This window comes from Panthera pardus, unplaced genomic scaffold, assembly GCF_024362965.1.
Source record: "Panthera pardus isolate Hobbes unplaced genomic scaffold, ASM2436296v1 HiC_scaffold_12, whole genome shotgun sequence".
NCBI lineage: Eukaryota > Metazoa > Chordata > Mammalia > Carnivora > Felidae > Panthera > Panthera pardus.
Window position 1 is genome coordinate 2612748 of NW_026526677.1, and position 16800 is coordinate 2629547.

At 62.2% G+C, this 16800-nt stretch overlaps 1 protein-coding gene across 2 annotated transcripts in view; it reads right to left on the reverse strand.

Moving 5' to 3' along the window:
- The window catches only part of OSBPL5 (oxysterol binding protein like 5), a 79762-nt gene that overhangs the window by 43565 nt on the left and 19397 nt on the right, over positions 1-16800 (reverse strand). Inside the window, exon 1 of one of the 2 annotated variants that reach the window (XM_053899326.1) lies at positions 9104-9237. The exons of the other annotated variant lie outside the window; for it this stretch is intronic. The gene's annotated coding sequence lies outside the window, so the exon portion shown is untranslated. Of the gene's footprint in view, positions 1-9103; positions 9238-16800 lie in introns of those variants that run through there. 2 annotated transcript variants of the gene reach the window in all.

Genomic DNA, 16800 nt, shown 5'->3' on the forward strand with positions numbered 1-16800 from the left:
TTTGCCGTAAAATAAAATGTAAATGCCGAAAGCCACACAGACATTCGGCGTCGCGGGCTTTTTTAGACACGCCCCTTTGCGGTCACCCAGGCCAGAAACCCAAGCTGTCCCGCCGCTCAGGGCCCCGCCTGCCCTCCCGGTGCAACCAGACCCACCGCCCAGGGTGCACCTGTAGGACCCAAGCCCCAGGCCCGTCCGCTTGGAAACATTTGCCTCTTACGCCTGTTCCGCAGTCCCCTCCCTGGCTCACAATTTATCTGAAGCCCCCAGCTTCCGAGCCTCTGGACGAGCGGGGCACTGGAGCCCCGGAGCCCCAGCCCCAGGAGCCCGGGGGCCTTTCCTGAGCTTGCACAGAGCAGACCAACCCCCTGAAGGTCTGGGTTCGAGGGAGCGCTGCATACCCGTTGGGTGCTGCTAGTCTCCGTGAGGGTCCCCACTGGACCCCGGGCCAGAACGAAGAACCCACAAAGAGCAAAGCCTCTGAGCAGCCAAATCAAGCATCACATCACAGGACACCTCCGTTCAGGGTCTCGGGCGGCTCACTGACCGAGCCCGGGGTCTCCCTTGGCACGTGCTCACGCTGGGTCTGTACACGCTTCTAACAATCTTACTGACCTGGTTCCCTCGGTGAGAGCGGACTAGAAGCAGAAACAAGCCTTTTAAAGAAGAAGATAAAATAACCAAGGACCCTCCAACAAGAAGCATAAGAAAAGGAGCCTGGGGCCATTCAGTAGCGTGGACAAGCCGTCACGGCCACGTTGGCAGGTGGGAGGCCACGCGGGGAGGTGGTGCCCCTCCCGGCCGCATCGCGCACCTCGCCGAGTCTCGGTATAAAACGGGATGAGAGTAGGACTTGCTGCGTAGGGTTGTTTAAAGGATTAAAGAAAACAGCTCATTTCAAAGCCTTCAGAAAAATGTGAATCACTATTAAAATTAATCGTAACGATCCCACAAGAAATGTCGCTGGGAAAGGGTTCAATTATTTCTTGCCTATCCCCAAGGTTGCAAGGCATCCTGTGGGTATAACTCACTGTGGAAAGATTTCCACTGAATGTGTTTCAAGGTCTGGTGCTTAGCGGGGTGAGCTGCCCTCGCCAGGGAAAGCCCCGTGTGGCCCGAAGGAGTGGGTCCCCGAGGGCCACGCACGGTCCGGGGTTCCTCCTGCTCCAGCAGGCAGACCGGGGCGGCCGGGGCGTCACCCTCCAGGCTCAGCCCCGGGAAGTGATGAATGGCCACGTCGGGGAGAACAGGCACACCACAGACAAACAGCATGTTCCTTGCGCTTTCGAGATTTAAAAATAAACTGAAAAGCAGACACGGTTCAAAATAACGACCAGGTTGGTAAGACAGTCATTGGCCTGTGTGCCTTCCTCCTGCCGTTCCTTAAACCGCAGTTTAAAAACCGACCGCCAGTCCCGGAGGCCCTTCTGGCAGAAGGCGGGAGTAGAAGCTGGTGGCACCCCACGGGGGGGCCGGCGGTGGTCTCGAGGGGGCAAGGACCCGCCGGGCCGCACCAAGAGGGAGGGGGACACCCAGATGCACCAAGAGGGACGGGGACACCCGGATGCACCAAGAGGGACGGGGACACCCGGCCGCACCAAGAGGGACGGGCACACCCGGTCGCACCAAGAGGGACGGGGACACCCGGATGCACCAAGAGGGACGGGCACACCCAGTCGCACCAAGAGGGACGCACCCATGTCCGCTTGACCCGGGAGAAGCCCCTCCCCCTTTGGTGGTGACCTGGGGGTTCTGGGCAGGGCCCTTACGAAGCTCATGTGGTCCGCCCCACCCAGGTGCTCCCAGGATTGCCTGCTCTTCCCACAGGGTGCTCCCGGTGCTCTAACCGCATGGGCCGAGGCCGCTGAGCTCTTCCCCTCCTCCCCTTCCTCCTCTCCAGGGGTACGGGTCCCCACACGCCCCACACCGCCTGGCCAAGGATGCCACACAGCAGCCACCCACCTGGTGTGAACCGGGGAGGGGCAGGGGACCGGGGAAGACGCCCCCCTCCTCCCCCGCCGGGCGTTCCAGAGTGCAAGGCCGGAGGGCAGACGCCTGCGGGCTCTGAGGGCTCCGCTCAGTGGGCTGTGATCAAGAGTCAGATGCTTAACCCACTGAGCCCCGCCCCGGGTGCCCCTCTCTCAGCATATTTCAATGACACAATAGTGTTATCCATTGGAGCCACGATGTTACAGATCTCTGGTTAACAGAACGTTAACAGAATGTGCTGGTCACTGAGGGACCCCTTGGGGACCCTGGCAAACATCTATGTAGCACGTGCCCCTGCGGTGGGGCCATTCGGCCTGCAGCCCTGGGCCAAGGGCAGGGAGGGGGGAGGCAGGTCCCTCCGGTGGGATGGGAGAGCCTGTGGTCTTCCCACAGGGACAGGACGTGGCAGGTGGGGCCCCAAGGCCAGCAGAGTCGGTGGACTTGCTAAGAAAGTGCGTCTCTGGAGCCCAGGACCCTTGCCCTCCCAGTGGACGTGGCCTCTGCCCCCGCCCCCCCAGCCTGGGCCCGGGTCCTGGGAGGAGCCCCCGCTAACCAAATGTTGTCACTTCGGCTCTGCCCCTGCTGTGTGTTCTTTGCCCCAGCTGCTCGAGGGGACAGGCTGACTCCCCCCGACACGTGCTGGGGTGTCCCTGGCAGCCACCTGGCCACATCCAGCCGGGCCAATACCCCAGGGCGGCTCCTGCCTCGTGCCCCAGGAGACCCCGAACACACAACACGCTCCTGGGAGACGACGGAAATGACCTGACCGTCCCTCGGTAGGAGGGACATGATGTGTTCTTTGCACGAAGCGGAGAAAATGAACAAGGACCGATCACTTGTGACAGGGCGGCTCAGGAGCCTGCGTACGTGCGTTTATGCGGTTCTCTGCTACTCCAAAATCACGATGGAACCAGAGAGAGCACGAGGGGAGCATCGGCTGGAGGCGCCTGCATTGGTGTGTGGGTCCATCCATATATAGTCAAAACACAAAAACACGCCTGGGAACGTCCGCTCACAAACCCTCTGGGAAGCAGGGCCCCGCGTGGCTCAGGGCGGGCGGTCCCGGCCCTGTGCTCCACTGGAGATCCCAGCCCTTAAACTTGAAGCAAACAGAGCCAGATGTTGCGGCCTCGAGGACAGAGCCGGGGGACTGGTTGTATTCTTTTGTGTGGTTCCGGTGTTTAAACATTTCACAATCATTAACCACTCATCAAAGTTTTAATTGGTGATAAGGAGACAGTCCCTCCCTGTTCCCAGCCGCGCCTAAGCCGAGGGCCGGCTCTGCACTTTCAACCCCGCTCTCGCTGCCGTGATGGCCCATTTCACAGATGGGAAAACCGAGGCCTGGAGCTTAAGGGGCTCGCCCAGGGTGGGCGCCCGGCCTGGTGAAGCGTCAGAATCGGGCAGGGACTCCCGCCCAGTTTGCCGACCGCCGAGCCTCCGTTCTAATCGCCGGGCGCTGGGCATCCGTGCGGTCGGACGGGTCACCGCACAGAGTCCCCACAGGAAGTCAGGAGCACTTTCTACAGGAGGTGTTTGCAGACCGGGGCATCCGGCCTCACGAGCTCCAGCTATCTGCCTGCCTCTGCGTGGAAAAACAAAACACCCAAAGCAAACAAACAAAAGCAGCGGCTGGCGGAGCAGCCGGGAAAGGACAAATGACGTTCTCCCAGCAGGTGTGAGAGGGAGTCGGGGGCTCAGACCGGAGCGAGTGGGGCCGGTAGCAGAAGACCAGGCACATGGGAAGGGAAAGGGCAGGTGGTCGCCCCGGAGACTTCGGGCTCCACAGAGAAGGTGTCCGGCCAGGGCTGAGCCTCCCCGAACGTCCGGTCTGCTGTAGGCATTCAAGAGCTTTCCAGGCAGGGAACAGCATATGCTAAGGCAGAGAGGTACAGGCGACAGGTCCTACCCCCTCCACCGCACGACACCTATGGCCCAGCTTTGGGCTTTAATGTCAGGTCCCAGCACCCCCGAGGCCCTTCTGTGCAGCTGGCCTCGGGTCAACACGGACGTCTGGTTCCTGACCCACAAGGGGCTGGGCCAGAGCCACCAACTGGAGACGGACGCTTACCCAAGGGGCATAGCAGCCCCTCTCCCGACTTGTCGCAGGACTGCTGTGGCCTGTGCTTACAAGCAGGGAAAGGCAGTTTTAGGAGGTAAACAGATTGCCATCAGGAATCCCTGAGCCAGATCTTCCTCGGCCAGGCCTCCAAATCCGCCCTGAGCCCTAACACCACCCACCCCTCGGTCCCGGCCAGGCCTCTCCCCGACCCGAAGCCCCAGGTCTGTGCCAGGCGCGGGGGGCCCGGGTCAGGATCTCCTGTTGTTCAGTCACCTCCCTGCTCAGCCAGGCCCCAGCAGCCCGGGGAGGGGCGGGGGAGAAGGGACAGGGATCCCAGGAAGGACAGGGCTATGCTGCTACCCCAGTGCCACCCCAGAGACCACGAGAGGGCTCTGTTCCGGGGCGCGCTGCGGAGAGGTGAAAACAGGGCACCCCCTGCCTCCCAGGCTTGGGGTGAGGAGCCCACAGCCTACGCCCAGGGGAGGGCCGTGCCGGTAAGGGCATCCCGAAGGCCTCCCCGCCTCCAGGGTGGCCGAGCACTGGTGGCAAATGAGAAGGACCCGAAACCCAGTCCCAGGCGTGACAAAGCAGCCAAGGCACAGAAAGCCACACCCCGCCGACACCCCGTAAGCAGCGCGGGCCCCTGGCAACAGTTCACGTCCCAGAGCAGGGGGACTTCAGATCTGCGAGCGGGCTCTGGGTTCGGGGGCCTTCCTGAGGAGTGGGGTGGAGTCTGTCCTAGAATGGCCTTCCTGTTGGGCCGCTCGTGGTCCCCTGGGGCCGTGGTGGCCCAGGGAAGCTGATGTGTCACCGCAGGCCCTCTGAAGGGCCCTCTGTCATATTCGCCCCAATAGGCGGGCAGGACACCGGCCCACCGTTCCTCCCCAGCAGCAGCTGGCCCTTTAAGCGACCCTCCTGGTGCCTATTTACCCCAGTAGGCGGCAGGATGATGCCACTACAGGGGCCCCCTCCCCTCGGCCTGGATGGCTTGCCCTTAGTGGAAGAGGCTCTTCCTAATGTGGCTGTGGGTGAGGGACAAAAGCACCACCCAGCCTGCTGGCCGGCAGAGGACCAGGAGGCCCTGCTCCCCCTCCTCCTTCCGCCTCCTGGGGACTTGCCTGTCTCCACAGCAGAGCGTGGCCTGCGCCTGGTTTCCAGACTCCCCTGGCCTTGGCCTGTGGGACGGGGTATTCCCAGATCCCCTCCTCAAGGTCTCATTAAGCCTTGTGCACATCCCTGTCACTGGGCGGGCACCGATCAGCCGTGGGGGCCTCATCTTCCCCTTGAGCCCTTCGTCCCAGCCAGGGTCAGAGGGGCTGAGGCAGGCCAGGCCACCTCGCTTGCCAAATAAAACATTAGGCGTTCCTCCCAGGTAAGCCCCGTGCGCTCTCTATTTATAATTCAGGAATGACAGTCACCCTGGGGAAGGCGGGAAGCTGGGCCTTTTGACTATGAGCACATCCGGTGAAGCCAGGGGACAGGGACGGGAGATGTGGGAGATTCGGGACAGTGTGGGGGGAGGGCATCGCATCCAGACACTGGCTCCCCCAGGCAACGACGATCCTAGGGCTTCCCGTGACCAGAGCGCCTACTACGTGCCAGGCCCCGAGCACACGTTCAGCCAACAAACGAACAACGACCACCCGTGCTAATAGTGCCCGCCGTGGGCCCGGCTCTGGCCCACCTGCTCTCTCCACAGCCAGTCATTCGATGAAACCAACGCGGAGTGGAGATCGTTGAGACACGGATCAGGGCCGCTAAGGAACAAAGCACGGCCCCCCCCAGCCACGGGCACTGTCATCGGGGACGGAGGGTCTCCAGGAGAAGCGACACCCGAGTTGAGGTCTGAATCAGCATCCTGGGCAGAGGGCACGGGGAATTCAAAGGCCCCGGAGTGACGGAGGCTGGGCCTGGGGCTGGACGCCGGCGGGAGAGACCCGACAGAGGTGGACGGGACCTTGGGCGGCTCAGGAAGGAGTCTGGAATTACTGGGGGATCAGTGTGAATCACGGGGCACTCTAATGGGGAAGCTATGTGATGTGGTCTATATTTTTGAAGCTCATGCTGGCTGCTGGCCGGAGAAGGACCAGAAGGGCAGGAATGGAGCCTGCCGGGTGGCTGGTGTGGTCCAGCGGCTGCTGGAGGACAGCCAGGGCCGGGCCTGGACAGAAGAGTGGACATCAGGTAGGCTCCACCAAGCCCTGGCTTTGAGACGTGCGACAAAGGCCCCCCGCGTATCCTGGATCCCCTAGAGCCAGCCGGCCAGCTCAGGTCCCGAGCGGTGGGGACCGTCTCTCCCTGGCTCGATGGCCTAGATAATGCTGGCAGTTCTCCGGTGGCCCTGGGCCTCCCGGGGGGCCCGGCCGGACGGCTCTGGGGCCCTTCCTGGGGTCATCGTGCACCCCTCTCTGCGGCTTCAGGATCTGCAACTCCCTCCCTGAAGCTCTTTCAGGCTGCCCCACATCTTGGGTCCCCGACTCTCCCGGTGCCGGGAAGACGATTCCCCAGCCACCTCGCCGGACAAAGAACTCTAGGCTGGACCCATCGTCGTGCCCCTGTCCCCAGCCCCGGTCCGCGTTTTCAGTCGGGCAGGTCCTGAGCACACAGCTGGTGCCCGCTCACAGACGCCAGGCCAGCATCAGCCAAATTCACGCCTGCCTGCACACGCTGCACGCCGGGGCCCTGGTGTGGAAGGACCGCCGTGCTAAGAGAACCAGACGCTCCCAAGTCCGAGTTCCTCGTATTCAACCGTCACTACCGCCCCCTGCAGAAGTTCCATGGTCCGCCCGGACGGCTCCCCAGGTGAGCAGCCTGTCCAGGCTGGCTTGGGACCCTCACACAGCTCATCCTTCGGCCGTTAAGTTCTGTTTCCTTGGCCTGGAGGCGCCGTCGGTTACGGGGCAAAGCCGGCACCCAGGGCCATACCCGGTTCCTTCGCGTCAGGACGTCAGGGTCCTCTGCCAGGCACGGTGCGCCCCTGCGCTCGGCCCCCTGCGGCCCATCCCGGGGTTCGGGCCTCCCCCATACGCCTGTGAGCCGGTTCCGCACCGCTTCGCAGGGCCGGCTGCACACCTGTCGCCTGAACGACAGCCGGGAAAGGGGCGGGGCACGCTGCTGTCACCTTGGGTCGCGTGTACGTGTGCTGGCACACTCACAACGGCTCAGCCACAGAATCAGCAGAAAGCACAAGTCCCCAAAACACAGCTGCCGAGGAAGACACATAACAGTCTTCAAACCGCCAGCTTGTCACGGGGGGTGGGGGGGGGTGGTTCTCCCTCCCCGAGCGCAGCCTGTCGGGTTACTCTCCCAGCTCGGGAAGCTTCCGGGAGGAGAGATTTCAGGAGAGACATTGATATTGATCCTGGACGCTCTCAGCATAGTAAATAAAACCCACCCTCAGGGGGGAGGGCTGCGTTGGGCCTTCTGTAAAGAGCCAGCAGACCTTCGAAGACAACAGATTCCAGATTCGTGGCCCCACTCCGAACCCCACCCCCACCCCCTCCCCGCCCCCGCCAGGCCCGGCCCAGGAAGGAGGTGCCACTTGGCCTCCAGGATGGACCGCCCAGGCTTCCACATCTGCACAGAAGGTCAGAAGGTCCTCGCCCATCTGTTCCGTCACCTTTTCTAAACACCGCCCGGCAGGACACCCCAGACAGACAGACACCCTCGGCGACCGCCTCCCTGGCACCCGGGCCCTGCCCCACACACGCGTGCTGAGCCAGCACACAATAGAATCTGCAGATCTGGAGCTTGAAGCCTGAAGGGGAGCCGCCGGCAGGCGCCCCCGAACCGCCTGCTGCTCGCAGAGCCTGTCAAGTTCAAGGAGCCAAGGAAGTGGGGCAAAAACGCAGCCAAGAGACCACTCAGCCTGCGACTGCCGAGCGCAGGGTTTTTGCTGACTGGGACCTGGTTCCCCACGGCGCACACAGGTCCAAGGACACACACGTCCAACCCAAAGGCTGTGCCCGCGTCCCTGGCTGTGCCGCCCTGGGCCTGCCCCTGGCCTGGGGGCTGTACCCTGGGGACAATCACGGACGTCCGCCTGTAAAAGGCGTTTGGAAGGGGCTCAGGCAGACATATAAATCATTTCTAGCGTCGACAGAGCGGCAAGTTAGTCAAATCCTAGGAAGGAAAAGAGCAGAAATCCAACCAGCTGCTCCAGCAAGGCCAGGCCCGGCTGGGCTCAAGGGTGTGTGGGGGCAGAGAAGCCACCTCGCCCCTGGAGGGCCCTGTCCACACCCCCAGACACTCGAAATCCTAACTCCAGCTGGCTTCTGACAGCAGACGGCCCAGCCCAGGGGGGGAGGGGGCCCTGGCGGTGCCGGGAGGAGCCCAGTTGGTGAGCGGCCCTCCAGGGACTGCTGGCAGCACCCCCCCACACACCGCGTCCCACCCTCCCAGGAATCCTCAGGTGCACAGGACCCTCCTAGACTCGTGTCCCTCCCCCCGCCCCAACACTTCCTGACCCTCTGTCTCCCCGGGGGCCGGTGGCCTAGAGACGGTGGCTGGGGCTGGTGGGTGAGGCAGGGGTCCTCCCTCCCTCGCGCTGGGGGGGTCCTCCCTCCCTCGCGCTGGGGGAGCCCACCCACGGCCGCCCTCGGAACCATCCCGCCCCTGCGCTGACGGCTGCGGGATCCAGACCCGGCCCGCCGCGGCACCCCCCCCCACCTCCGCGCCCAGACCCCTCCCCCCCACCAGGGCCGGCTGCGTGGGGGGCGCGCAGGCCGCCCCCCCCTCCCCGCACTCCCGCGTCCCCGCTCCCTGGGGCCCCGCCGCCCGGCGGGACTCGGGCCGCGCGCGCCGCTCCCCACGCCCGGGCCCCACCCGCGCCCCGGCCTGCGCGCGCCCGGGACCTGCCCCCCGCCGCGCCGCGCTCCCCCTCCGCGCCCGGGCCGGGGCTCCCCGCGGGGCTGCGTCCCGGTGCCCGGGCCCCCGCGGGCCTCCCGGCGCAGGGCTCCCCGGACCCCGGCGGCCGGCCCGCGGGGCGCCCCGGGCCCCTCCCCGGGCCCTCCCGGACGCCTCCCGCGCCCTCCCCGCCCGCCGCGCCCCTACCGTGCCGCGACTCGGAGCCGGCGGGGCCGGGCGCGCGGGTCTCAGCTGGCGGCGCGGCCCGGCTGCAGGAAATGCCAGAGGACTGATCCAACCGCGGAGCCCGGGGAGGGAGCGGCGGCGGAGGGAGGAGGGAGGAGGGAGCCGGGAGGGGAGGGGGCGGGGAGGAGGGAGGGAGCGGGAGGAAGGAGCAAGGGAGGAGCGGGGAGGAGCGGGGAGGAGCGGGGAGGAGGAGGGAGGGGGCAGCAGGGGGGAGGAGGAGCGGGTAAGGGGGAGGGGCGGGAGGGCCGCGCTGGAGCGGGGCGCAGGGACCCCAGCCTTTCTCGGCCCCCCTCTCCCTGGCCGGGCAGGTCCGGGGTGCGGCCACCGGCCAGGCCAGGCCGCCCCGGCAGGGTTGATGGTGGTGAGTGGGGGGCAGTCTGGGAGGGCTCTGCCAGAGACAGGAGAGTGCATGCGGGCCTCCAGACCACCCTAGGGGAGTCGGGGTACCCCCTCTCTCATCCTGAGCCCAAGAAATGGTCATCATTTTTGTCCCAGTCACCGACGCTCCTGGAACCTAGGAGGAACCCCAGAAACCGGAGCCCTTTGTCCTTGTGCTACATGTCTGCTCTGACCCGCCCCCAACCCACACCCCTTGTTTCTAATGCAACTCAGGACTCCTGCTAGGAAGCCCCGGCTCCTGCAGATTTCCTTCCGTGTGTCCCCCGACATCCCTCCTGCTCCCAGAGACCCTATTAGACCCCAAAGCCCCTTTGCATAGAAGAGACCTGCTGAACAACCCCATCTGGGAGCTGAGGAGTGAGGCCCTAAAGTGCTCTGAGCTCCTTGCTGGCCCCAGGGTCTCCCCAGCCCTGGTCTCCCAGACTGAGGTGCTCTAGAACCTTGGTCTTGAACCGCCCAGGGCCCTCCCATAGTAACTATCCCCCAGAGACCCAGACTAGCTGAACCGGGCCCCTTCCAGGCATCCCCAGACCAGGTAGGACACGTAAGGGCACAGACCTTTTCCAAGCAGAAACCCTCTATCTGTTCCCTTCCAAGGGAAGAGGCTGACCCTCAGCGGAGCCCCGGCCTCCTACCCCAGGCTCCTCCCCCAGCCTCCTTCCCAATCTGAAGCTGCTGGCCCACACAAGTGTTTCCACCTTTTCATTTTATGTTGGGCCAAGAGTGCCTCAAGGGCGGCCCCTAAGCCTGAAGGTCAGGGGGATGCAGCCAGGCCATCAGGAGACAAGCCTGGGATGTTTGCCTGCCCACAGGGACCCCTTTCAGCTCCAGGGACTGTAGAAGGCACTGGGGGGTCCCCTGCAGGAATGCCTACCTTCCCTCTGCCGCCAGCCGGCAGGTGGGTGGCCTGGACCAAATCCCTTCCAGCCTGAGCACTCTGCCCACTGTTAGACCAGGCAGTGGTTCCCCTGGGGCGCAGAAGCACCAGCGACTGATGGCGCTCAGAGGGGCCACGGGCTGGGGTGTGTGATGCCTGGGCCTGCTCTGGGCTCCCTCCACCCCCACCCTCACCCCCAGGGCTAGCCTGCCTGCTCCTACCCCCAGAGTCACCTTGCAAGGCCTTCCCACGCAGAACTGCTCAGACAAGATGCTCAGGGCCATAGTGGACCCCCGTCTCCAGGAGAGGGTCTGCTCAGTGCGCAATGCAGGGAGGACAGAGACCACCCCGGCCAGGACGGCTCTTGGAAGCCTCTGCACAAAGCCGGGGTGTGGTGGCCAGGAGCCTGGCAAATTGCTTGCTGCCGGGCCAATCTACAGGGGACTGAGGAAGAAAACAAAGCTGTTGGCCCCCGGGGGCGGAGGTCCCAGGGGCCAAAGTAGGGAAAGTTTCCAGTCACTGATGATGCTGGCTCTTGGAAGCCAGCTTGATTTCACAAAATGACACTGCTGAGGGTGGAGGTCAAAGGGACACCCGGCCAAGAATAGGGATGGGGAGGGGGGAAGCCCCCCTCCCAGGTGACAGAGGCGGGTGGGTCAGAGGGTGGAGCCTGACCTGATGCACTCACTGGGATGGATGGCCAGACGGCCACATGGGAAGGGAGGAGGGGGACACGCTACCGGCCCCGGCACCTGGGTGTCAGGTGCCCCGTCCAGCTGCACGGCTGGGACTGGACTCTTCCAGGGGGGCCCCCCTTCCAGCTTCTCGCCTGGTTCTGGGGAGTCGGCCCGATGAAAGGGGATGCCGCCCAGCTCCTGGCAGGTGACCTGTTCCTCTGGGCCTCAGCGCACCTGCCCGTCAGATAGAGGCAGGGTCGGGGCACCGTGCTCAGTGCAGGAAACACAAGTGTGAGGAGGCTGGGCGATGAGCGGAGCACAGAGGACAGCCGCCTAGAGCTGCTGGGGCCCGAGCGAGTCCGGGCACCCCTGTGCCCTGCTGTCCTCACCTAGAAGTGGGGACGAGAGTGGCCCTCCCTCCTCCCCAGCTCCGCGAGGCCCAGAGTCCCCAGAGGGGGAGCAGACTTCCAAGGCGGACCCAGGGGGAAGGAACGGGCTCGCACTGTCCCTGAACAACGGCCACGGGCTTCTTACTAACTTCCAACTCGTGATAATTCCGCCAGACCTGCCTGTGAGAAGCAAGGTTTTTAAAGGCTCCTTTGCAAACGTGGCCTTGACTCTTGAGCGAGTGGAATATAATTGAAAGCTAAGGCAGCTGCAACCTCAGCCGGGGGCGATGTGACCTCTCCTCTTGAGGCGACACTGGTGATGTCTGGGGACATCCCAGGGTGTCGGCCCTGGAGGGGGTGCCCCCGACATCTAGTGGGTAGAGGCCGGGGATACAGCTAAAAACCCATCGCCACACAGGACTGCATCCCATGCCGGGAACCATCTGTTTCCAGAAACCCTGCTGTAGAATAAACTTTTGACTGTTGGGGTCAGTCCTTAGTTCCCAGCGGTGGCTCGGTCCTTGGGGATCGCCCAGCTCCCCCAGACCTCCTGTTGATGTACCCACACCCTATCCCACATTCCGTGCTGAGGGACTCTGGACACACTGAGTCGGTTAAACCACCCAAACGCCTTAGGAGGCAGGCGTTATCGTGACCGGCTCTGTTTTACAGATGGGGAAACTGAGGCACAGAGCCGGGAAGAAAGCTCTCACAGTGGGTGAGGATTCACTCCCAGCCCTGTGCTCCGAACCCCTCCACCCTGTTGCCCAGTTAAAGGAGAAGCAGCCCCAGAGAGCACCCCTCACAAGCCCTCGCCCTTTCTGTTGTACCCGGCTGTCCCCCTGGCAAGGGCTGGGGTAGCCAGGACAGGATGGAACATGCCCGGGCCTGTTTCAGAGAGGGTGCCTGCAGGGGTGGGCTGCCGGGGGCTCCGGCCTCTGCAGGGCCAGGCACTGGTGGGCCGTGGTCCACGGGGGAGGAGAGAGCTGGACCAGAGGCATGACAAGCCGCCTCCGTCCCAATCTTTCCAAGCTAGCTCAGGCTGCAATAATGATTTCTTCCCATTTCTCAGGGGAGAAGACTGAGGCCCAGGTAGTAAGGGTGCCGCTGGAGTTAGCTGGGATCCCCTACTCCTACTGGGCCCAGATCCCGTTGCCCTGGGCAGCAGCGGGGCAACCTGGGGGGTTGGCCAGGGCGGGTGAGCCTGACCCCCTCCCCACATTCCGAACGGGAGAAGTTCAAAGCCCACACGCTTTCCAAACACAACAGCTGATCAGAAAAACACTTGTGGCGTTTATCAATGCCTCACCATGGGCCTGGCGCTGTGTCCCCACTTTCCACGTGTGACCCCACTGCACCCCGGCTCCCTGTAGGTGCGGGTCACCATAGCAGTGAGGTGAGGCCATCAGCTGGGGGCCAGGCAGCCCGGAAGGACTGAGGCGGGGCTACATGTCAGGCCGGCCCTGCCGGCTGCTGGAGCTGTTCCCCGGTGCAGGAGGCGGGCTCTCCCTCTCCTTCTCTGGACTGGGCAGGACGGGGCGGGACGGGGCGGGACGGGGCGGGACCGTGTCTGCGGCTCAGCGGCTCAGTTCCCAGAGCGGAGAGGGGAGGTGGGGCCTGGGGTGGAGCAGAGAGGTTCCTTGTCCCCTGATGTGGCCCTCTTCCTCCACGAGCTGAGCCACCAAGCCAGGTGGGGGACGCAGAGCAGGGGCCCTTTTCCGTTGTCTCGTGCTCTCCGGGGAACCGGTGAAGTCCAGCCACGGAATCGGCCTGCGGAATGCCGGGGAGGAGAGGGGAGGGCTGCCGCTGTGCTGGGGGGTCCTGAGCAGGCCTGCTGCCTGGGTGGCGCTCACACGTGCCCCCCTGCTCCCCTGCCTCTGCCCGTCGCTGGGTTACACGCGTACCCATCCTCCTGAAAGACGCCTAAGCCCCTGATGGAGACCCACGCCTGCCGGTAATAGAGACGTGGCATTTCCCGTCTCTCGGCGACACCTGGAGGAACAAGAAGGTGCTATTTATAGGGCAACACCCCCTATAAATGTCCAGACTCTGCGTCTGGCCCTCCTGCGTGGGGTCAGTGCCTGCGGCACCCTCCAGAGCACTGAGCACTGAGAAGGGGGCAGGACCACGGTGGGCACGGCTGAGAGGTGGGGTGACGCGCCCGGGGAGTCTCGCGGGGTCGCCCCGAAGCACCCTGAGGGTCGGCAGCGCCTGGAGGGGCGGGGCCAGCTGGCTCGCCCCCGGCCTCGGGCTCCTGCAGGGCCCTCCTGGAGCTGGGCCGGAACATTTCTGCCTGCTGCTGACCTCTCCTCGGGGCGAGAGCAGCATCCGGAAGCCGGATTCAGCTGGAGAAGGCGGTGGCCGTCCTCGGCGCTCCTTGGCCTGTGGATGCGTCCCTCCGTCGGCCCCCGACCTTCCGCCCTCCTGTGTCGCTTTCCTGAATCTCCCTCTCCTTTCTCGCATAAGGACACAGTCGTTGGATTGAGGGTCCACCGAGATCATCCAGAATGATTTCAGCAGGAAGCCCTTGACTTCATGACACCCGCAAAGACCTTATGTCCAAATCAGGTCACAGACTCAGGCCCTGGGGGTTTGAACGTGGACCTGTCTTCCTGGGGAACACACGTCACCCCACGACAGCAGGTAACCTCAGGCGTCTTGCGTTTGCCCGTCAAATACCCGCAGTGCTTGTATGGGCGAGCCAGTCCTTGGCTCGGGACCTTCTTTCCCTTTCTAAATGCTTTTGTTCCGATGCGCCCCTGGGTGGCTCAGTCGGGTGAGCGTCCGACTCTTGATTTCGGCTCAGGTCACGATCCCAGGGTCGTGGGATCGAGCCCCGCATCAGGCTCCACACTGAGCCTGGAGCCTGCCTGGGATTCTCTCTCTCTCCCTCTGCCCTCCTCTGCGTGCTCTCCTCTCTCTCTCTCTCTTCCTCTCTAAATAAATAAATGCTTTTGTTCTGAGTCTCCATTTGAGGACACAGCCTCAGGGTCCTGGAAGGCATTGACCAGAGCAGATCCAGGCTGGACGCCTATCCCCTGCCCTCCCTACCTGGTTCCAGACAGGAGGGAGTGGGCAGCGAGGGCTTTTCCTGGAGCACTGAAGGCTGAGCCTTCCCTGGGGCCCGCGCTCTAGGTCTTGTCATCACGAGCCGGCCAAAAGGGATTTGGCAAGCCCACTTAGGGGCTGAGAGCCGGCTTTCTAGAGCCTGCCCTTGCGAGAACCATGAGGAATCTGGCAAATCGTCTCTTCTCTGTCGGGGAGGGCCCGGGGCCGCTGCCTCGGGACACACGGACAGTGAGCGCTAAAAGAAAAGGTTCCCGGGCAAGATCCGCCTTCGGGACTCGCGGCCACAGCGGCCGCTGGGTGCCCGACGGAGGTGCTTCGTCTCGGGATGCGGACACTGTCCCCGGGAGGGCAGCTCTGCAGACTCCCAGCGCCGGGCCTGGTGGCCGTCTCCGACGCTGCTCCCCTGGCCAGGGCACGGCCTGACCCGCCACTCTCTCGCGTGGGGCTGGCTTCGGTCGGCAGGCAGCACTCGCGCACCAGGAGGCAGACGAGAAGCCCGGCAACAGCACGCACAGGTGACAGAGGACGCGGGGAGGGAAGGTCACGCGGGTCACGTGGCAGGGCAGCCTCAGAGCACGGGTCGCTCGCTCGGGGCCCTTCTGGTGTCCCTGCAGGAACACCAGGACACCCCGCCGCTGACAATGTCTACGCTCGCTTCGGAGGATCTAGAGCGGCAGTTCTCAAGGCGTGAACCTGGAGCCCTCCTGGGGCCGCTGAGACCCTTCCAGCCGTGCAAAGCATGACAACACTCGCTACGATGCTACTCGCCTCTCTCACCTGTGTCCTCTTGCAGCTTACGGGGAATTTTCCAGAGGCTACAGCCATGCGAGGTGGCAATGGATTGAACACGGGATCAGGTGTGAGAATCCAGCTGGCTTCCGTTGAGCCAGATATTAGAAAGACTCTCAAAAACACGTAAAACAATTCCACTCTCTCCACTAAATACTTTTATTTTGGGAAATACAGTCTTCGTGAACAACGCGCTATTTAAGAAGATAAATAGCGCGTTATTTATGTTAATATAATGGGCTTGTCACTGTTATTTTTCAACGAATCATTAAATGTATTTTTTAATTGGAGTAAACGTTGATGAACTAATCTATAGAAGCAAATGTTCTTTGTGGTCCCGTTGATTTTCCTTGAAAGGGAAAGGATCCTGAGATTAAAAGGTTTGAAAGCCACTGATAACGATGAGGCTGGAAGGTGGATTATAAAGATTTCAGTATGGCTGGAATGACCTTGGGCTTTGGAGTCAGGACACGTGGATCTAGGCTTGGCCACTCCCACCCACTCCTCTCCTGCTATTATCATCATCATCGACACCATCGCCATTGTCACCTCCGTCATCGTCACCATCACTGCTGCCACCACCATCATCCCCCCACCACCATTATGGTCAAAGTCACCACTACCCTTGCTGTACCAAAGTACTTGACACATTTAAATGTAATCTAACAGGGGCTCCTGGGTGGCTCAGTTGAGCGTCCAACTTCGGCTCAGGTCATGATCTCTCCATTCCGGAGTTTGAGCCCCACATCAGGCTCTGTGCTGACGGCTCGGAGCCTGGAGCCTGCTTCGGATTCCGTGCCTCCCTCTGTCTCTGCCCCTCCCCAGCTCATGCTCACACTCTGTCTCTGTCAAAGATAAATAAATTAAAAAAAAAATTAAATGTAATCTAACAAAACATGTAAAAAGTCTGTTTGCCGAAAATGCAAAACACTGATGGGGAAAAAAAAAAAAAAACACTGAATAAGAAATAAATGGAGAGACATACCATGCTCATGAACTGGAACACTTAATACTGTTGAATGTTAATTTGCCCCCAAACTGATCGATAGATTCAATGCAATCTCAGTCCAAATTCCGGTAGAATCTTTTCATATAGAAAATGACAAGCTGATTCTAAAATGTACACAGAAAATCAAAGTAACTGGAATATCCAAACCTGTTCTGAAAAAATGTAATTGGAAAACTCACACCACTTGATTTTAAGACTTACTCTAACGGTAAAGAAATCAAGATTGCAGTATTGGGAGAAGAACAGACGCAGAGGTCAATGGGGCAGAAACAGACCCACACGTATATGGTCAATTGACTTCTGACAAAGATACAAAGGCAATTCGGCAGAGAAAGGAGAATCTTTTCGGCAACAGCATTGAAACAAGTGGACAGCCACGTGCAAAAATAAACACACATAAGCCGTGGTCCACACCTTTCACCTTAACCAAAAGTCAACTCAGCATCTAT